The 22472-nt window shown below is 40.5% G+C and overlaps 1 protein-coding gene and 1 long non-coding RNA gene across 2 annotated transcripts in view; one reads left to right on the forward strand and one right to left on the reverse strand.

Annotated features, from left to right (window-relative positions):
* cttn.S (cortactin S homeolog) overlaps positions 1-22472 on the reverse strand; it is a 77761-nt gene that overhangs the window by 39610 nt on the left and 15679 nt on the right. The gene's annotated exons all lie outside the window — the stretch shown is intronic.
* On the forward strand, positions 3111-4849 carry LOC121393455. Its single transcript, XR_005961076.1, has 3 exons — positions 3111-3305; positions 3834-3888; positions 4509-4849. It is a non-coding gene; the product is annotated as an uncharacterized LOC121393455 (long non-coding RNA).

A 22472-nucleotide genomic window follows, 5' to 3' on the forward strand; every position in this document is an offset into this window, starting at 1 on the left:
AAATTAGGATTTGGATTTGGTTCGGTATTCGGGGAATCTTTCATCAAGAATACAGGAGTCGGCCAAATCCAAAATAGTGGATTTGGTGCATCTCTACTTTAAACATTAAGTTAATATGGGGGTGGGGCTTAATTGTAACATCACAATAATTAGATCTGTAAGCATTGAACATTAAAGTGGTACTTATAGTCAGGTTTAAGAACTTTAAGTAACAGAATGGAGCATTATCAGTGAAAAATGGTCAAGATGCCCTACAGATAACTTTCAGTGTACATAAATAACTTGAAAAGTAATTTATTAGTGTTACAATGACTTTATGTTTATATAGGGGTGTGGCTTAAATGTGATGTCATAGTAAACAGAGCGGTGTGAAGGATAAATAAACCCTATATACCCTGTGTAGGCTAAATCAGCTAAAAAGATGGTTTGATTTTGCTTTCCTCTACAAATCAAATTAAGTAGATTTTTCTGTTTTTCTTTACAGATTTCTGTGAAAGTTTCTGCACATAGAGAGACTTGCTGAAAGCAGGAAAAATGCTCAGAAACTTGACCGCTTGTTTTACGGTAAGTCTATTAAAAAAGATAGGGGTAGAATGGTGAGAAATACAAGTGCAAAGTGCACAAAATATGGGCTATAATAATGGCGCCAGAAGAGGAAAACCTGGTAACACTTCTCCTTTTGGGGTTACAGAGAGGATTAATAATTATTGAGTAATGTCCCTCATTATTTGACTCATTAATAAGGATTTCCCTCTTATTATCAAATACCTGAACGAGTTATCATTATGTGCACAGAGATTAAAATCAGTTATTTTAGAGCAAAGTGGGCTTCATATATATTAATTTTCTTTATATTTGTCATTATTAAAGTCAGAAGTTGCATTTGAGCCCATTTTAGTATGTTGTATGCAGTTGCCTTACTTTCTTCCTTACTTAAATATTCTATTGTTCTTTTATCCAAAACAGGGACAAGAGAGTTCAACTCATTTCAAGGTAATGGATTGTATTTTATAATTTCTTTTTATTGTGTATATTAAAAACACATTTTTAGTATGGCTATAGAGGAAGGTGACCCCACGGTCAGGCTGCTTCTTCTATAGTTGCATCACTTCTTTATAATTACTTTATATTATTTAATATTCTTTGGTCACTTCCCTTTTTTTCTTTGTTTTTAATAATATATTTTTTTAATATCTCTAGGAACCCAGAGGAACATTGGACCTGGGAAAACAGATTGGCGACGGCTCCTTTGGCCAAGTCTACAAGGTAAACTAAAGTATCTAACACAGAGATAGCAGATAAATAATAACAAATTGGTTGGTCGCCTATGAAATAATTATTAGGGTGGTGTAGATCTTGAGACAGTTTCTAAGACGGTTTGCAATTGGTCTTTTTTTAATTAAATATGGTGTTCTGCAGCTCAAAAGTTTAGAATTTCAGGAGCTATCTAGTTTTTATTTACCATAGCAACTATGTACCAGACTGGAAAATGAATAGAAATTATAGAGCATTGAGCAACAGATTTACATAAACCAGATAAATTTATAAACTGCAAGCTGGATTGAGAAAAACAATTCATTGAAAAAAAATGATTGAAATAAAAAACTAAAGATGAACAAAAACTTTGTGAAGAATAGGTCATTCTGTATCATGCTAAAATGTAACATAAAGGTAGACTTCCCCTAAAGATTTGATTAATTCTGCTGTAAGCATGGCTACCTATAAACATCTTATAATAAGCTAGCCTGTTATTATAGGAAATTATCTAAAGATGGGAACTATAGAGGGATGGGAACTGAAAAAGGCAAGTTTCAAATGTTAACAAAATCCTTTTTTTGCTTTTACAGGGACTCAATCTGAAAACCAACAATGTTGTGGCCATTAAATTGATGAACCCTTCTGAGGTAATATATCTTTTTCATTAAATTATGAGAAAACTCATCATTTTGCCTTTACTTAAGAAAGTGCACTGTATTTACAAGTGTTTCTATTTACCTAGGATACTCTGAAGGAAATCAAGAAGGAGATTAAGATCCACAAAAAAGCATCAAAGCATGAAAACGTCGCCTCATTCTATGGAGCCTATCAGCAACCTGGCTCCACAATGATGCCTATAATGGTAAGACTATGTTTGTACAGATACATAGCGTTGACTACTCTTATCCATATATTGTTCAGCTAAAACTATTGGCTGGATGAGTATGAGGGAATATGTAGTACACCTGTTCTACCTTGTTTTTTACTAAACTCAATACTATGGGGAGCATACAGGAACATGCTATTAATATTTGTCTTTTTCTTGCAGATTGAAATGGAATTTTGTGGAGGTGGGACACTCTCCCAACTGATAGACAACCCTTATAGTCAAGGTCTTCCCGAATCTTGCATCGCTTATGTATGTCGGGAAGTGTTGAAGGTACGTCAGGCTCAACTTATTCAAGCATGTGCTAAGTATTTATTTACAATTTGTGTTAGAGAACATTGACAAATTGCTATTTTATTCTTGTTTTTTTTGCTTTTTCTTTATTACAGGGTCTGTCACACCTCAACAAAAAGCACATAATGCACAGAGACATCAAGCCCCTCAATATTGCGCTAACCGAAGACGCCGGGATACGTTTAAGTAAGAAAAATTGATCTAATCTATGATAATTATAGGATATCATTGTTTTTTTTTTATTAATCCACTGCAGATTTTTTAGTTTTGCCACCTGGCAGTATTTTAAACACCTTGCTTAAAATTATTCTTGATACCAATGATATTAATAGCATAGATAACAAACATTCCAATGGCATGCCGAAAATGGTGTCAATTCTGGCTCCAAAGGGTGATTATATATTTGTAGAATTTTAGTTTCATATACAGCAATACCTGTATATTATTCCATTGTAAAGACTGTTACTACAAAACTTTAACCAAAACTATGACACCCTTTGATCATGTCAAGCCATGGCCAGGCCAAATTCTAGCATTTAAAATATACATACCTATTAGAAATAGAGCTGTATATATCTATATCTATATCTATATATATATATATCTATATCTATATATATATATATATATATACAGCTCTTGCAAAACAGCATTTATAATTTAAATTTATAAATTGTTTTCTATTTTTCACTTTGAGATCAGTATAATTACTTTACCGTTCATTTTTTGATTACATTTTTGTTGATGATTTTCAGTTGATTTTGGGCTTGCGAGAAAAGTGAAAAGATTTCGGGCTTGTAAAGAACTGCAGGGAACGCCACACTACATAGCGCCTGAAGTGTGGACATGCAGCTCACATAATTTCAAGGTAAGACTTCACCGTAACCAAGTATTTTTAAATGCGGTCAACTTCTGTATGCTTTACACCTTTCTGATTAAATAACATTAGTGTTTTGACCACCACTGTCCCCATAGGCCTAAGAATAAATAAAACACACACAATTGTATCAGCTGTCCGTATCATGTATGAATGTATATATATATATATATATATATATATATATATATATATATATATATATATATATATATATTGTGTTTTATTATATACACAGCAGTTTGAAGCTAAAAAGAGATATTTCTATGGTTTTCTTACGTCAAACAAGTCCTAACTAGCAATTTCTTCTTGAAACTATTACTTTGATTTTTACATCAATACATGAAAGTGTCAGCAGTGCTGATAATTTGTTGTCTTTTCCCCTCAATCATACTTAATAATTAACAGAGGTGTGATTTAAAACCTATAATAATATGTAACTATTAACTCAAAGTACAATTTTACAAATGCAAATCAAAGTACATTCATTGAAATAATTGCCTTTCTTTTCATTTTCAGTGCGACATATGGGCTTTGGGAATTACTGCCATTGAGATGGCCCAAGCAAGATGTCGTGAGTATTTCCAAGTATTTTTTTGTATTGTTTTAGACTTGTTTGGGGCTTTCACCAAACACATATAGATATTAGTTGTATTTGTAATGTGTTGAATGAAAGAAGTAATGTTGCACATAAGCCCAGCTCTCCCCAACTCTGACGAAGTAAGAATGCAACATGAAGTTTAGGAACAAATTAGTGCAGGCCCGGACTGGCAATCTGTGGGTTCTGGCAAATGCCAGAGGGACTGCTATAAGGTGCCATATAAAGTCACTATTTAGTGGGCTGGTGGGGGGCTGTTTTTAGGCGCTGTGTGGGCTGAGTGGGCCTCTGTGTACCTGAAATGCCAGGGCCTATTTTGATTCTCAGTCCAGACCTGAATTAGTGCTATTACCAACCATGATTGATAATGAAATAAAGATATAATAGTTTGCTAGCTCTGTAGCATTTCATTGGAACCCTGGGAATTATTTTTTAACAATGACTAAAGGGACCCAGGTTAAAAATCACTAGTGTATGATTCATCAGATTGTAGATTGTAAGGTTTGCTGGGCAAAGGCAGTAAATATTTTCAAAACAATGACCTAGACTTATTTGGAACATCTGGAATCTGACTTGTATTTATTTATTCCCATTAGCACTACTCCATTTACAACGAGAAGCAGTTGGAGAACAAGTTGTTTTTGGAGATCCTCCAAATCTGAGTCGACCATACAGATGGTAAGCTAACCACATCCCATTTGACTTTAGTCATAATCTGAAGGGGTGATCCTGACCCCATTGCCACCCTGGGGAGGCTCCGCCCTGCCTTTCCCCATTCACCTTTTTAGCACCAGAGGGGGTCCAGGAGGGTTCTCTTCCCTAGTGCAGAGAGTGCTCTAGCAGAGCCTAATTTCCACTTTGAAAACCAGACATTCTGCTCTTAAAGTTATAAGGAGCATCTTATATTATCTCTAAATCAACACGCTTTTATTTTTTTCCAGGTCTAAAGCTTTTAATTCATTTATTGAGGTCTGTCTAACAAAGGATCCCAAAGACAGACCAACGGCTACATTTCTGCTCCAAAACCATCCCTTCATAACAGATATACAGGATGAAATGCAAGCCATAGCAGAAATGAAGGACTTAGTCAGAAGACTGAATGCAGCTAGAGATTGGCAAGGTATGCTATGGGTAATGCTATGGGCATTTTATCTGTAAAGGTAGTAAAAGACATGGATAGATTAAGGTTTTGTATAGACATAAGGATTATTACCAAATCAGCCATAATCAAACATAGAAAAATACATTCCTAAATTTTATTTTATTTCCTTTGCAGATAAAACTGTAATACAATCTGTAAAGAAAATATCTGAGACAAAAGAAGAAGTGCCCAGTGATGTTGTTGTGTCACTGGACACAAAAATAGAAGAAACAGCAGAGAATGCTGAAGATGTAGATCTAGCCTCAAAAACAGCAGTAGACATTTCTAATGCTGCTGTAGAAGAAATGCCCAGTGATGATATTGTGTCACTGGATACAAAAATGGAAAAAACAGCAGAAAATGCTGAAGAAGCTGCTGCAGAAGTTCAGGTGGATGAACCAGCCAGTGAAGAAGTTGTGGAGGCATTTTCACCACAAGATGTCGGCTCAACCGACATAGAGAAGAAACAGGACACCATATGTCATACTGACATAGGTGAATCTGAGAAGGTAGTTGAAGCCACAACTACACTTAAGGAGGATGAACCAGCCAGTGAAGAATTTGTGGAGGCATTTTCACCACAAGATGTCGGCTCAACCGACATCGAGAAAATACAGGACACCATATGTCATACTGACATAGGTGAAAATGAGAAGGAAGTTGAAGCCTCAGCTATAATTAAGGAGGACCCACTTCAGTCCAGTGAGGGAGCCCCAGAACCGTCAGTAACTCAACAAGAGGAATTCGGCGCAACGGACATTGAGAAGAAAGAGGACACCATTTGCCATATTGATATAGGTGCATCTGAGAAGGCTCAACACGTTGAAACCTCAACTGCACCTAAGGAGGACACACTTCATTCTAGTGAAGGAGCTCCAGAACTGTCTGTTGTTCAGGAGTTGTCTCCACAAGAGGAAGTCGGCTCAACCGACACGGAGAAGAAACAGACCACCATGGATGATATGGGTGATTCTGTGGAGGCTCCACATGCCCCACTTCAGTCCAGCGAAGAAGCCCCAGTATTAGAAGAAAATACTGGAGAAAAAGCTAGTGGCTTTATTGGCTTAGTTATTTTATTCTTATTATTGTTACTTGTACTTTTTTTTTATGCAAGGAGGTGAGGCTTCTATAGAAGCACAAATCTTTAGCTTTACATAGCTTTAATAATTTTTTAAATGTTTTTATATGGACTTTGGACAACTAACAAAAGAGGAGGAAGTAGGCACATCTTATTTGCTACAAAATTAAGAAGATGTAAGACTGCAGCTTCATTTCTTTGTAAAATGTTTTTCTACATTGAGATGTAAACAAAAGAGGAGGAAGGAGGCACATTTCAATCAGAAGATGGACCACTGCATCTTCATTTCTTGCGAATGTTTTTCGGGATTAGTATATAAGCAAAAGAGGAGGAAGGAGGCACATTTCATTCAGAAGATGGACCACTGCATCTTCATTTCTTGCGAATGTTTTTCGGGATTGGGATATAAGCAAAAGAGGAGGAAGGAGGCACATTTCATTCAGAAGATGGACCACTGCATCTTCATTTCTTGCAAATGTTTTTCGGGATTGGGATATAAGCAAAAGAGGAGGAAGGAGGCACATTTCATTCAGAAGATGGACCACTGCATCTTCATTTCTTGCAAATGTTTTTCGGGATTGGGATATAAGCAAAAGAGGAGGAAGGAGGCACATTTCATTCAGAAGATGGACCACTGCATCTTCATTTCTTGCAAATGTTTTTCGGGATTGGGATATAAATGAAAGAGGTGGAAGCAGGCACATTTCATTCAGAAGATGGAATACTGCATCTTCATTTTTTGTAAAAAAAATTCTACATTGAGATGTAAACAAAAGAGGAGGTAGGAGGCACATTTCATTCAGGTGAAGGAAGACTGCACCTTTGTTTTCCCCCTTGGATATTTGGTTTAACATCAGTAGAAACATGAAAGGATAGGAATGGCAGGCACATATCATTTTAGGCTCCTTGCCCTTTATTTCATGCAAAAATTGATCCAGGGACTAGTCCGATTGCCATTTTGGAGTCAGGAAGGAATTTTTCCCCTCTGAGGCAAATTGGAGAGGCTTCAGATGGGGTTTTTGCCTTCCTCTGGATCAACTAGCAGTAGGCAGGCTGTATGTTAAGATTTTAAAATTTATTTTTTTAACCTAACTTAGTATATTACTATTTTACTAAGTTTGACTTATGTAGTCAAGTTGTATTTTCTGTCAGGAATTCCTGACAAAGGCTGGGATCACACCCCCCCAAAATGTTAAATTCACTACACAAGTCAAACTATTAAACCAAATATCAAGGGAACAGCAGAATAATACAGAAACCGTGCATATGGACAGACCAGACATGGAAGAGGAATGATCAGAGGGGGGACATAGAAGGGGAGACACAAGCATAGAACAGGCTAGACCAATCCTAGGGAAAAGTGAGAATAGGATAAGCCAAAGGAGAGTGAGACGGACCACAGCAGCATGGAGCAGATATGGACCACAGGGCAATGGAGTGAACATAGAATGGGAGGCATGAGCATGGAACATCAGGAATGAGCAAACATGGAAGAGGACAAACCTTTGTTAAATATAGTCATAAAAGTTGAACAATGTGTATTATATGTAAATTAAAATAATATTACAATTAATAATAATGAATGCAGTCTATTTTTTATATTTTGTCTAAAGAGGAGGGGTAGATTTATGCACAAATAATTAATGGTTTATTACACTGATATGGGTGAGTGCAGCTCCCACTATTTCAAAGTCTACCAAGGGATCCCCACAGGCTCCAGTAAAAAGAGCAACCCAAATCTCTTAAAGGGCAGTATACAGTAATTCCTTGTTCAACAAGAATTCAAAATGTTCATCTAGATGATTACAAATTATCATTTTGGAAAGACTGATTCCATAGGCGGAGGGTGATTTTTTTGTTTGGAGAGGCTAAATTTGACCATATACTGACTAACTTAAAGGGAACCGGTCACCCTGAATTTCTTTTACCCCACCAGAGGGGTGGGCTAATACAGCAGGCACGCCAGGTTAAACAGTAAGGTTTTTTTCAAAATATTATTGTGGGTCCTGGAACATTATACTCCGTGGGAGACAGTGGGTCCTGGCACATTATACACAGTGGGTGACAGTCGGCCCTGGCACATTATACTCAGTGGGAGACAGTGGGTCCTGGCACATTATACTCAGTGGGAGACAGTGGGTCCTGGCACATTATGCTCAGTGGGAGACAGTGGGTCCTGGCACATTATACTCAGTGGGTGACAGTGGGTCCTGGCACATTATACTCAGTGGGAGACAGTGGGTCCTGGCACATTATACTCAGTGGGTGACAGTGGGTCCTGGCACATTAAATACTCAGTGGGAGACAGTGGGTCCTGGCACATTATGCTCAGTGGGAGACAGTGGGTCCTGGCACATACATATTATCAGTGGGTGACAGTGGGTCCTGGCATCATTTTAGCTCAGTGGGAGACAGTGGGTCCTGGCATTTTATACTCAGTGGGAGACAGTGGGTCCTGGTACATAATACTCATTGGGTCCAGGCACATTATACTCAGTGGGAGACAGTGGGTCCTGGTACATAATACTCATTGGGTCCAGGCACATTATACTCAGTGGGAGACAGTGGGTCCTGGCACAATATTCTCAGCGGGAGACAGTGGGTCCTGGCACATTATACTCAGTGGGTTGACAGTGGGTCCTGGCACATTTTTACTAAATGGGAGACAGTGGGTCCTGGCACATTATACTCAGTGGTGACAGTGGGTCCTGGCACATTATACTCAGGGGGGAAGGGGTCTGGCACATTATACTCAGTTGGAGACAGTGGGCCCTGGCACATTATACTCAGTGGGAGACAAAATCAGACAAATGCTGCTTTCAATAGCCATTACATTTCAAATAACAAAACCTTTTAAAAGTTGGAATTGGGAAAGTCGCTTATAACTGGATATGGTTTTATGGTTTCATTATGCACAGCACGTTTTCGATACAGGTTTCCCATTTAAAAAAAATTGAAGTTGAATTGGAGAAAAAAAGCTTTCCCTTCAAGGATTTCAGCTACAGAGAAAACATGGGGCCCCAAAATGAATGATCAGCATGTGATTGACGTACCGAGACAGGGGGCAAACAGAAGCGGCCCACTTACCAAAAAGACTCGTTAGCAGGAATATGTCCTAACCGTGGGGAATCCAGTCTTTGAAATTTCCAGACCATTGCCTATCAAAACCACAGGAGGACATGCAGAACCCGGCATGCAATTAGTCAACGTTATTGGGCCACAATTCCAGCTATTAAAACACACAAGATTTGGGCAGCATGCTGCTGAATGGGAGTCAAAGGAAAATTTTCTTAATATAGAAATATATAAAAAATAGTAGTGTTTCTGAAGCAAACATCCTTTTTAAACCAGTGAAGGGCAACATTTGCATTTATATTTTTCATTTAAAATTTAAAAACCCTTTCATTTTTGGTGTTACTGTTTTTAAGGCAGAAGCAGGGACTTGATTTTTATAAGGTTTAAGTGGTCCTAACCCAATCATACAATTGAAGTTAAGTAATTTATAAGGGAGAACCAAGCCCTAAAAATATGGTCAAAATTAAATTTTATACATTGAAGTTTTTTCACCAGATTAAAGGCTCAGCATCCCTCTAGTACTAATGATCCAGGCCTTCAAAGTTTCACAGCATCTCCCATCTTAAATTTATTGTTTGGAAGTGTAGTGGACCGGCACAGCTCAGTGTCTCTGGGCTGCAATTGAGAAGCGAAGCTAGGGGCCCATTGCAACAAAGATCAAACTGACAATACGGTTTTCCCTTTCATAAAAAACTGGCTGCTACAGGGGAATTCTAAGCTTTAATAGTGATTTTTCTGGCTATAATAATCGAATTATTACTATCAGCCTTTTATTGGGGACCTTTGCTTGTTTTTCCATACTTTATTTGGGTGGTTTCCTAACACTAGGGCTGAAAACAAATTAAGGGATTCGTTTCAGGCAGGATTCGCCATTTTCTTCAGGATTCGGATTTACCCGAGTCTTTGTGCCTGTGAACTGAACCCTTTAAAAAAACATGGATTTTCGTCAAAAACAAGGAAGGAAAAAAGTTTGTACCCACACACATCCTTTGCGCTTTCTTTTTCCCTTGCAGGATTTTGCATATGCAAATTAGGGTCCAGTTTTGGTTTGGTATTCTTTTTTCCGAATCTTTTCACAAAGGGGATTGGGGTTTGGCTCCCTACTAAGCCTCATTTAAGTGCCAGCACCAAGGCAGTGCAGTGACTCAGCGGGAAAAAAGATGGGGAGTACAGGGGAATCTTTGGGGGCAGAGATGGGTCCCTGCTTAAGGGACTGGTACAGAAGCCCAAAAAAAATAAATGTCCAGGCCCATTTACTGCCTACTTTTTTTATTTTTTTGTTAACCTTTAGTTCTCCTTTAAAATAACAGGATTATGCAACACAGAAAGGGTCCTCTATAGGAAATGTTAGTTATTCATTCATGGTAATTTTAATAATTTATATTTAAATTAAAAGCTATCTGAACATAAAAATTTTACTGGTTCTTCAAGAAACAAAGAAACGTACAAAACCTGTTCAAATGCCTGTGTTTTCAATCATCACTTTTTTGGCCCCACATGCATTAAAATATTGTTTAAAAAAAAGAGGTTTAAACAACACACAGTTGGACACCAGGGGCAACAGAAAATATTTTAGTTCGACAGGCAAATCATCCCAATGGGCTAATTCTAACCCGTGCCCCAGGACACCCATAAGGGTATGCCAGGGGGAGACTTGGGCTTACCGTCCCTTGAAATTTTTCTTTGCCGGGATATAAGGTTTAAGACAGGTTGGGAGTTGACTCTGAAGTTGGCAGGGATAGTTTCTGCAGAGCCGCGGCTTAAACCCCAAACACCTTTGGTCGAAAATTTCTTTCTCCATGACGGCGCCCCTTTAAAGCCCTTTTTTCATCTCCTTAAAGATGGAAAGGAAACTGGTAAAACTATATCACTAATGATAAGGTAAAAATTTAAAAATATAATAATAATTTATTGCCTACGAAAAAGACCGTGTTACAAAAAATCCCCCAACACAACTTGACTTTTAAAGGCTTCTAATGGGATTTAAAAGGAAAAGTAACCAAAAAAAATGAAAGTGTTTTAAATGAATGACAATTTTAAAAACTGTTGCCCTGTACATACATTTATAGGTAAAAACCCTGGGGGCAGCCATTCAAACCACAGGAAAACAATAAAAAGTTAACGAAAAGTATACAATTAGTTAAATAAACAAGCGCTGTGAGCCATGGGGGGGGAGCCATTCAAGCACAGGATACACAGTAAGATAAAGATAAATTCTGATAATCCTTTTTTATACTACAGAGCTTATCTGTTATTGCTGTTATCCTGTGCCTTTTTCCTTTTTATTGAAAGAGGTACACCGCAGTTTTTTTTATATAAACTATAGTAGTACTTATCTTTTATCATGTGTATCCTTGCTTGAATGGCTTCCCCATGGCACCAGCAGCTTGGTTATATAAATATAGTATATTATCTTTATCTACGGTGTATCCTGTGCTTGAATGGCTGCCCCCATGGCTACACAGCAGCTTGGTTATATAAACTATGTAGTACTTTCTGTTATTCCCGTGTATCCTGTTGAATGGCTTTCCCCCATGGCTAACAGCAGCTTGGTTATATAAACTAAAGTATGTTTCAAAACAAAGCACCAGTTTTTACCAGTGCAAGGGCACAGTACATTACATGTCATTTCCTTTAAAACAATTTTTTTCTAGTGTAACTGTTCCTTTTGACCGATTCCAGTTCTTACGATGAATATAATGAGTGGAGAGAGTGCAAGACATGCCTAATAAACTGGTTAGATGGATGGAACATTATGAGGGGAGTTTCACAGTTGGGGTTATTTTCACTGGAAAAAAGAACTTGCAAGGGGACTGATTCACTTTACAATAAATTAGAGGAATTATAGAAAATAGCAGGGACCTTTTTACCCATAAAGGATCACTGCACCAGAGGGCACCCTCAGACTAGAGAAAAAGAAGCAGAGTAGGTGGTACTTTCACAGTCAGGAAGCGAGGTTTTTTTCACTATGATTTTTTTTTAAAAAAAGTACTGTTCACAATGTTTTGTTAATCTAAGTTTTTTCACTTAAATATGGTTCATTGTATTAATTATGCCAAACTATGGGTTTTTAAAACTAATTGTGAGTGCTCGCATGTCTTTAGGAAGGGGCACCCCCGAAACGTTAAATCATTGACTAAATAAACGTCAGGGTTAACCCCGCTACACTAGCCTTTTTGTTTGGCAAATTTTGTGTTGCCTGTATAAAAGTCCCCTTCCTTTTTCAACCTGTAGCCTATAGAAAAATCCCGCATCCTTGTCAGACCTGTCTATGGTACAAACCACCCCCTTGTCAGACCTGTCCTCTAGTAAAATCCCAGCATCCCCTTGTAAGACTGTAGCCTGTAGTACAAATCCCGCATCCCTTGTTAGACCCGCAGCTGTAGTAAAATCCCCCGCATCCCTGTCAGACCTGAGCTATAGTACAAATCCCAGAATCCTTGTCAGACCGCAGCCTGAGTACAAACCCAGCATCCCTTGTAGACCTGCAGCCTATAGTACAAACCCCGCATCCTTTGTCAACCTGCAGGCTATAGTACAAATCCAGAATCCCTTGTCAGACCTGCAGCCGTAGTACAAATCCCAGCTCCTTGTCAGAACCTTAGCCTATAGTAAAACCCAGCATCCCCTTTTAGACCTGCAGCTGTGGTCTAATAATGTTTTGACCTACAAATCCCCCGATCCCTTTCAGACCTGTAGCCTATGGTAAGAAATCCAGCATCCCTTGTCAGACTGTAGCCTATAGACAAATCCAGCATACTTTCAGACCTGTAGCCTATAGTACAAACCCAGATCCTTGTAACTGTAGCCTATGGTGAAATCCCAGCATCCCTTGTCAGCCTGTAGCCCCATAGTACAATCAGCATCCTTTCAAACCTGAGCTGTGTCTACTAATGTTATGACCTACAAATCCAGCATCTTGTAGACGTAGCTATGGTAGAAATCCAGCATCCCCCTTTTCAGACCTGTAGCCTATGTACAAACCCAGCATCCCTTGTCAGACCTTAGCCTGTTAGGACAAATCCCCACATCCCTTGTCAGAAACCGCAGCCTATAGTAAAATCCCAGCATCCCTTTCAGACTGTACCTGCAGTAAAAATCCCAGATCCCTTGTCAGACTGTAGTCTTCTTACTGTTACTGAACCTACAAATCCCAGTATCCCCTGTAGACCTGTAGTATAGAACAAATCCCAGATCCCTTGCCAGACCTTAGTCTATAGTAAAAATCCCCGCATCCCTTGTCATCCTGTAGCCTATAGTAAAAACCCCCCATCCCTTTAAACTGTAGCCGTAGTACAAATCCCCATCCCTTTTTTAGACCTGCAGCCTGTGGTCTTTAGTGCTACTGATTACAAATCCCAGCACCCCCTCAGACCTGTAGATTATATACAAATCCCGAATCCTTGAGACCTGTAGCCTATGACAAATCCCCCCATCCTTGAAGCTTTTTGCCATAGAAAATCCCAGCATCCCCTTTCAGAATGTAGCCTGTATAAAATCCCGCATCCCGTCAGACCTGCAGCCTGTGGTCTTTTGCTGCTACTGATTACAAATCCAGCAATCCTTTAAACTTGTAGCCCCAAAACAAAACCAGCATCCCTTGTCCCTTTTCCCATAGTACAAACCCAGATCCCTTTTTAAAACTTGTAGCCTAAGTACAAATCCCCCCATCCCCCCCCCGACCCCTAGCTGTATAAAAACCCGCTTTTCCTTGTAAACCTGTAGCCCCTAGTAAAATCAAGGGGTCCCTCCCGGGGCGTAGCCTGTACTAAAAATCCAGCATCCCCCTTTCAGACCCCCACCTATAGTAAAATCCCGCATCCTTTGTCAGACCTGCAGCTTGTGGTTTTCTAATGTTACCCGAAGGGGGATCCCAGCATCCCCTTTGGCAAATTTTGTCAGAGTGGGGCATTTGGGATAACCGGGGGGATAAAGGGAAATAATGCAGAAATGAAAAGGGAAAAGATATTTGAGTGGACATGGGTGTGCTGGAAAAATTTAGCCGGCTTTTTGATATTCCAAAAAAAATTATTATGGGAGGAAGGGGAAACAGGCAGACTACAGAAACTCAGGATAAATACACAAAGTAAAACCCGGCATTTGGGCCCCAGCTAATGACAGTTAAATAAGGATTTCTATTTTTTTCCGGATCAGGGTGAGTGGATCACAGCACCACGGGGGGACAAAATTTATGGGAATAAATGAATTAATTATATAAATGAAAAAAAATCACTTAAAAATTAGTCACTAGGTGGCGCCGGGATATTAGCCTTTTGGTTTTGTCTTTTTTTAAAGATTATAGGAGGTTGGGGTTGGGGGAAGGAAAGGGATGCAGGGAGACAACACCTGTCAGGCTAAATACAGAAAGAATAAAATAAAGTTGGGATTCCAAAATTTCTTTATTTTTAAAAAAATGCAAGTTAAGAAATAATAAAAAAATCAGAAATGCAGTTAAGAAAAATAAAATGTCAGAAATCTCCTATGTTAAATATAACAGGGGTCACTATGGCAACATCTGAGTGACGGCCACTTGCTGTTCAGGTTTCTCCTCTAATGCTATTAATTTATATTTCTCTCTATATTTTTTCACTTTGTATATAACATTTACTTCTTAAAAAAAAAAAAAAAAAAAAAAAAAAAAAAAAAAAAAAAAAAAAAAAAAAAAAAAAAAAAAAAAAAAAAAAAAAAAAAAAAAAAAAAAAAAAAAAAAAAAAAAAAAAAAAAAAAAAAAAAAAAAAAAAAAAAAAAAAAAAAAAAAAAAAAAAAAAAAAAAAAAAAAAAAAAAAAAAAAAAATCCCTTGTCAGACCTGTAGCCTGTAGTACAAATCCCCGCATCCCTTGTCAGACCTGTAGCCTATAGTACAAATCCCAGCATCCCTTGTCAGACCAGCAGCTTGTGGTCTTCTAACTGTTGAACTACACATCCCAGCATCCTTGTCAGACCTGTAGCCCCATAGTACAAATCCCAGCATCCCTTGTCAGACCTGTAGCCTATAGTACAAATCTCAGCATCTCTTGTCAGACCTGTAGCCTATAGTACAAAAACCCCGGGATCCCTTGTCAGACCCGCAGCCTGTAATACAAATCCCAGCATCCCTTGTCAGACCTGTAGCCTGTAGTACAAATCCAGCATCCCTTGTCAGACCTGTAGCCTTAGTACAAATCCCAGCATCCCTTGTCAGACCTGTAGCCTGTAGTACAAATCCCAGCATCCCTTGTCAGACCAGCAGCTTTTGGTCTTCTAACTGTTATGAACTACACATCCATCATTCCTTGTCAGACTTGCAGCCTTCTAGCTCTTAAGAACTACAAATCCTGCATCCCTTGTCAGAACAGCAGCTTGTGGTCTTCTAACTGTTACTGAACTACACATCCCAGCATTCCTTGTCAGACCTGCAGCCTGTAATACAAATCCCAGCATCCCTTGTCAGACCTGTAGCCTATAGTACAAATCCCAGCATCCCTTGTCAGACCTGTAGCCTGTAGTACAAATCCCAGCATCCCTTGTCAGACCTGTAGCCTGTAGTACAAAATCCCAGCATCCCTTGTCAGACCTGTAGCCTGTAGTACAAATCCCCCGCATCCCTTTCAGACCAGCAGCTTGTGGTCTTCTAACTGTTACTGAACTACACATCCCCGCATTCCTTGTCAGACCTGCAGCCTGTAGTACAAATCCCAGCATCCCTAGTCAGTCCTGTAGTCTTCTAACTGTTACTGACCTACAAATCCCAGCATCCCCCTTTTCAGACCTGTAGCCTATGGTACAAATCCCAGCATCCCTTTCAGACCTGTAGCCTATATAAAAATCCCAGCATCCCTTGTAAGACCTGCAGATTATAGTGGGAAATCCCCCCATCCCTTGTCAGACCTGCAGCCTGTGGTCTTCTAACTGTTGCTGACCTACAAATCCCAGCATCCCTTGTAAACCTGTAGCCTGTTTGTACAAATCCCAGCATCCCTTGTCAGACCTGTAGTCTATAGTAAAAATCCCCGCATCCCTTGTAGACCTTAGCCTGTAGTACAAATCCTGCATCCCTTGTAAGATCTGTAAATCTGTAGTACCCAAAACCCAGCATCCCTTGTCAGACCCGTAGGGCTTCTTACTGTTACTGACCTACAAATTGCAGCCAATCACTATCAGGATATAAACATATAACGTGATTGGCCTGTAAACTTACTTATTTTTTGGGATCAGAGTGAGTGGAGCAGTGATTAAAACGGGGGCATTAAGGGAAATAATGGCAGAAATGAAGGAAATGACTATTTGAGTGTGACACCCGGCTAGTGCCCGGGATATTAGCCTGGCTTTTGTGTATATTTTTAATAGAAAAAAATCATTATGGGAGGGAAAGGGGAAACAGGGAGACTACAGACAACTCAGGATAAATACACAGAAGTACATCCTGGCATTTGGCCGCACGACTAACTGACAGTTAATAACGGATTTCTCACTTTCATTCCTGGGAATCAGAGGTGAGTGGATGCACAGCACACACTGGGGGACAATTTATGGGAATAAATCAATTATAATGATATAAATGAAGAAAATCACTACTAAAATTTAGTCACTAGGTGGCGCCTGGGAAAATTAGCCTTGGTTTGTCATTTTTTATAGATTATAGGAGAGTTGGGGTTGGGGAAGGAACAGGGATGCAGGGGAACTACACACCTGTCAGGCTAAATACAGAAAGAAAAAAATAAAGTTTGGGGTTCCAATTGCTTTATATTTAAAATAAATGCAAGTTAAGAAATAATAAAAAGTCAGAAATGCAAGTTAGAAATAATAAAATGTCAGAAATCTCCTATGTTAATATATAACAGGGGTCACTATGGCAACATCTGGAGTGACGGCCACTTGCTGTTCAGGTTTCTCCTCTAATGCTATTAATCTTCATATTTCTCTCTATATCTCACTTTGTATATAACATTTACTTCTTAAAAAAGCTTTAAGGGAAAGTTAAGAAATGATTAAGGGGAAAAGTCTGAAACCTCCCATGTTCCCATATAACAGGGGTCACCCAGTGTTTGGAGTGACAGTTGACAGTTGGCCACTTGCTGTTCAGGTTTCTCCTCTAATTCTAATAATATTTATATTTCTCTGTATCTCACTTTGTATATAACATTTACTTCTGAAAAAGCTTTTCAGTAATAGTTAAGCAATTATTTAGGTGAAAAGTCTGAAATCCCCCATGTTCCCATATAACAGGGGTCACCCAGTGTTTGGAGTGACAGTTGACAGTTGGCCACTTGGTATTTCTCCTCCAATACTATTAATTTCCATATTTCTTGTTGCATCTTACTTTGTATATAAAACTGACTTCTTAAAAAGCTTTAAAGGAAAAAGTTTTGGAGCTGCAAATCCCAGTCACTGTTACTCATGTCCTGAATGTCCCAGCATCCCTTGTCACACCTGCAGCCTGTAGTCTTCTAGCTGTTACTGACCTACAAATCCCATCATCCATTGTCAGACCTGTAGCTTATCGTACAAATCCCAGCATCCCTTGTCAGACCTGTAGCCTATAGTACAAATCCCAGCATCCCTTGTCAGACCTGTAGCCTATAGTACAAATCCCAGCATCCCTTGTCAGACCTGTAGCCTGTAGTAAAACTCCCAGCATCCCTTGTCAGACCTTTAGCCTATAGTACAAATCCCAGCATCCCTTGTCAGACCTGTAGCCTATAGTACAAATCCCAGCATCCCTTGCCAGACCAGCAGCTTGTGGTTTTCTAACTGTTACTGAACTACAAATCCCAGCATCCCTTGTCAGACCTGTATCCTATAGTACAAATCCCAGCATCCCTTGTCAGACCTGTAGCCTGTAGTAAAACTCCCAGCATCCCTTGTCAGACCTTTAGCCTATAGTACAAATCCCAGCATCCCTTGTCAGACCTGTAGCCTATAGTACAAATCCCAGCATCCCTTGCCAGACCAGCAGCTTGTGGTTTTCTAACTGTTACTGAACTACAAATCCCAGCATCCCTTGTCAGACCTGTAGCCTTTATTAAAACTCCCAGCATCCCTTGTCAGACCTGTAGCCTATAGTACAAATCCCAGCATCCCTTTTAAGACTTGTAGCCTATAGTACAAATCCCAGCATCCCTTGTAAGACCTGTAGCCTGTAGTACAAATCCCAGCATCCCTTGTCAGACCAACAGCTTGTGGTCTTCTAACTGTTACTGAACTACAAATCCCAGCATCCCTTGTCAGACCTGTAGCCTGTAGTACAAATCCCAGCATCCCTTGTCAGACCAGCAGCTTGTGGTCTTCTAACTGTTACTGAACTAGAAATCCTAGCATCCCTTATCAAACCTGCAGCCTGTAGTCTTATTGCACTTAATAAACTACAAATCCCAGCATCCCTTGTCAGACCTGTAGCCTGTAGTAAAACTCCCAGCATCCCTTGTCAGACCTGTGGCCTATAGTACAAATCCCAGCATCCCTTGTCAGACCTGTAGCCTGTAGTAAAACTCCCAGCATCCCTTGTCAGACCTGTAGCCTATAGTACAAATCCCAGCATCCCTTGTCAGACCTTTAGCCTATAGTACAAATCCCAGCATCCCTTGTCAGACCAGCAGCTTGTGGTCTTCTAACTGTTACTGACCTACAAATCCCAGCATCCCTTGTCAGACCAGCAGCTTGTGGTCTTCTAACTGTTACTGAACTACACATCCCAGCTTTCCTTGTCAGACTTGCAGCCTTCTAGTTCTTGATGAACTACAAATCCCAGCATCCCTTGTCAGACCTGTAGCCTGTAGTACAAATCCCAGCATCCCTTGTCAGACCTGCAGCCTGTGGTCTTCTAACTGTTACTGAACTACAAATCCCAGCATCCCTTGCCAGACCTGTAGCCTATAGTAAAAATCCCAGCATCCCTTGTCAGACCTGTAGCCTGTAGTACAAATCCCAGCATCCCTTGTCAGACCTGCAGCCTGTGGTCTTCTAACTGTTACTGAAAAGCAAATCCCAGCATCCCTTGTCAGACCTGCAGCCTATAGTACAAATCCCAGCATCCCTTGTCAGACCTGTAGCCTGTAGTACAAATCCCAGCATCCCTTGTCAGACCAGCAGCTTGTGGTCTTCTAACTGTTACTGAACTACAACTCCAAGCATCCCTTATCAGACCTGCAGCCTGTAGTCTTATTGCACTTAATAAACTACAAATCCCAGCATTCCCTTGGTCAGACCTGTAGCCTATAGTACAAATCCCAGCATCCCTTGTCAGACCTGTAACCTATAGTACAAATCCCAGCATCCCTTGTCAGACCATTAGCCTATAGTACAAATCCCAGCATCCCTTGTCAGACCTTTAGCCAATAGTACTAATCCCAGAATCCCTTGTCAGACCTTTAGCCTATAGTACAAATCCCAGCATCCCTTGCCAGACCAGCAGCTTGTGGTCTTCTGTTACTGAACTACAAATCCCAGCGTCTCTTGTCTGACTTGCAGCCTGTGATCTTTTAGCTGTTACTGACCTACAAATCCCAGCATCCCTTATCAGACCTGCACCCTGTAGTCTTCGAGCTCTTCATGAACTATAAATCTCAGCATTCCTTTCCAGACCAGCAGCTTGTGGTCTTCTGTTACTGAATTTCAAATCCCAGCATCTCTTGTCAGACCTGTAGCCTATGGTACAAATCCCAGCATCCCTTGTCAGACCTGTAGCCTATGGTACAAATCCCAGCATCCCTTGTCAGACCTGTAGCCTATAGTACAAATCCCAGCATCCCTTGTCAGACCTGCAGCTTGTGGTTTTCTAACTGTTACTGAACTACAAATCCCAGCATCTCTTGACCGACTTGCAGCCTGTGATCTTTTAGCTGTTACTGACCTACAAATCCCAGCATCCCTTATCAAACCTGCACCCTGTAGTCTTCGAGCTCTTAATGAACTATAAATCCCAGCATCCCTTTCCAGACCAGCAGCTTGTGGTCTTCTAACTGTTACTGAACTTCAAATCCCAGCATCCCTTGTCAGACCTGTAGCCTATAGAACTAATCCTAGCATCCCTTATCAGACCTGTTGCCTGTAGTAAAAACCCCAGCATCCCTTGTCAGACCTGCAGCCTATAGTACAAATCCCAGAATCCCTTGTCAGACCTTTAGCCTATAGTACAAATCCCAGCATCCCTTGCCAGACCTGTAGCTTGTAGTACAAATCCCAGAATCCCTTGTCAGACCTTTAGCCTATAGTACAAATCCCAGAATCCCTTGTCAGACCTGTAGCCTATTGTACAAATCCCAGCATCTCTTGTAAGACCTTTAGCCTGTAGTACAAATCCCAGCATCCCTTGCCAGACCAGCAGCTTGTGGTCTTCTAACTGTTACTGAACTTCAAATCCCAGCATCCCTTTTCAGACCTGTAGCCTGTAGCAAAACTCCCAGCATCCCTTGTCAGACCTGTAGCCTATAGTAAAAATCCCAGCATCCCTTGTCAGACCTGTAGCCTATAGTACAAATCCCAGCATCCCTTGTCAGACCTGTAGCCTGTAGTACAAATCCCAGCATCCCTTGTCAGACCTGTAGCCTATAGTAAAAATCTCAGCATCCCTTGTCAGACATGTAGCCTATAGTAGAAATCCCAGCATCCCTTGTCAGACCTGTAGCTTATAGTACAAATCCCAGCATCCCTTGTCAGACCTGCAGCCTATAGTACAAATCCCAGAATCCCTTGTCAGACCTGTAGCCTATAGTACAAATCCCAGCATCCCTTGTCAGACCTGCAGCCTATAGTACAAATCCCAGAATCCCTTGTCAGACCTGTAGCCTATAGTACAAATCCCAGGATCCTTTGTCAGAACTTCAGCCTATAGTACAAATCCCAGCATCCCTTGTCAGACCTGTAGCCTGTAGTACAAATCCCAGCATCCCTTGTCAGACCAGCAGCTTGTGGACTTCTAACTGTTACTGAACTACAAATCCAAGCATCCCTTATCAGACCTGCAGCCTGTAGTCTTATTGCACTTAATAAACTACAAATCCCAGCATCCCCTTGGTCAGACCTGTAGCCTATAGTACAAATCCCAGCATCCCTTGTCAGACCTTTAGCCAATAGTACTGATCCAAGAATCCCTTGTCAGACCTTTAGCCTATAGTACAAATCCCAGCATCCCTTGTCAGACCTTTAGCCTATAGTACAAATCCCAGCATCCCTTGTCAGACCATTAGCCTATAGTACAAATCCCAGCATCCCTTGTCAGACCTTTAGCCAATAGTACTAATCCCAGAATCCCTTGTCAGACCTTTAGCCTATAGTACAAATCCCAGCATCCCTTGCCAGACCAGCAGCTTGTGGTCTTCTGTTACTGAACTACAAATCCCAGCGTCTCTTGTCTGACTTGCAGCCTGTGATCTTTTAGCTGTTACTGACCTACAAATCCCAGCATCCCTTATCAGACCTGCACCCTGTAGTCTTCGAGCTCTTCATGAACTATAAATCTCAGCATTCCTTTCCAGACCAGCAGCTTGTGGTCTTCTGTTACTGAATTTCAAATCCCAGCATCTCTTGTCAGACCTGTAGCCTATAGTACAAATCCCAGCATCTCTTGTCAGACCTGTAGCCTATGGTACAAATCCCAGCATCCCTTGTCAGACCTGTAGCCTATGGTACAAATCCCAGCATCCCTTGTCAGACCTGTAGCCTATAGTACAAATCCCAGCATCCCTTGTCAGACCTGCAGCTTGTGGTTTTCTAACTGTTACTGAACTACAAATCCCAGCATCTCTTGACCGACTTGCAGCCTGTGATCTTTTAGCTGTTACTGACCTACAAATCCCAGCATCCCTTATCAAACCTGCACCCTGTAGTCTTCGAGCTCTTAATGAACTATAAATCCCAGCATCCCTTTCCAGACCAGCAGCTTGTAGTCTTCTAACTGTTACTGAACTTCAAATCCCAGCATCCCTTGTCAGACCTGTAGCCTATAGTACTAATCCCAGCATCCCTTATCAGACCTGTTGCCTCTAGTAAAAACCCCAGCATCCCTTGTCAGACCTGCAGCCTGTGGTCTTCTAACTGTTACTGACCTACAAATCCCAGCATCCCTTGTCAGACCTGCAGCCTATAGTACAAATCCCAGAATCCCTTGTCAGACCTTTAGCCTATAGTACAAATCCCAGCATCCCTTGTCAGACCTTTAGCCTGTAGTACAAATCCCAGCATCCCTTGTCAGACTTGCAGCCTATAGTACAAATCCCAGCATCCCTTGCCAGACCAGCAGCTTGTGGTTTTCTAACTGTTACTGAACTACAAATCCCAGCATCTCTTGA

Source organism: Xenopus laevis, chromosome 4S (genome assembly GCF_017654675.1).
Source record: "Xenopus laevis strain J_2021 chromosome 4S, Xenopus_laevis_v10.1, whole genome shotgun sequence".
In the NCBI taxonomy this organism is placed as follows: Eukaryota; Metazoa; Chordata; class Amphibia; order Anura; family Pipidae; genus Xenopus; species Xenopus laevis.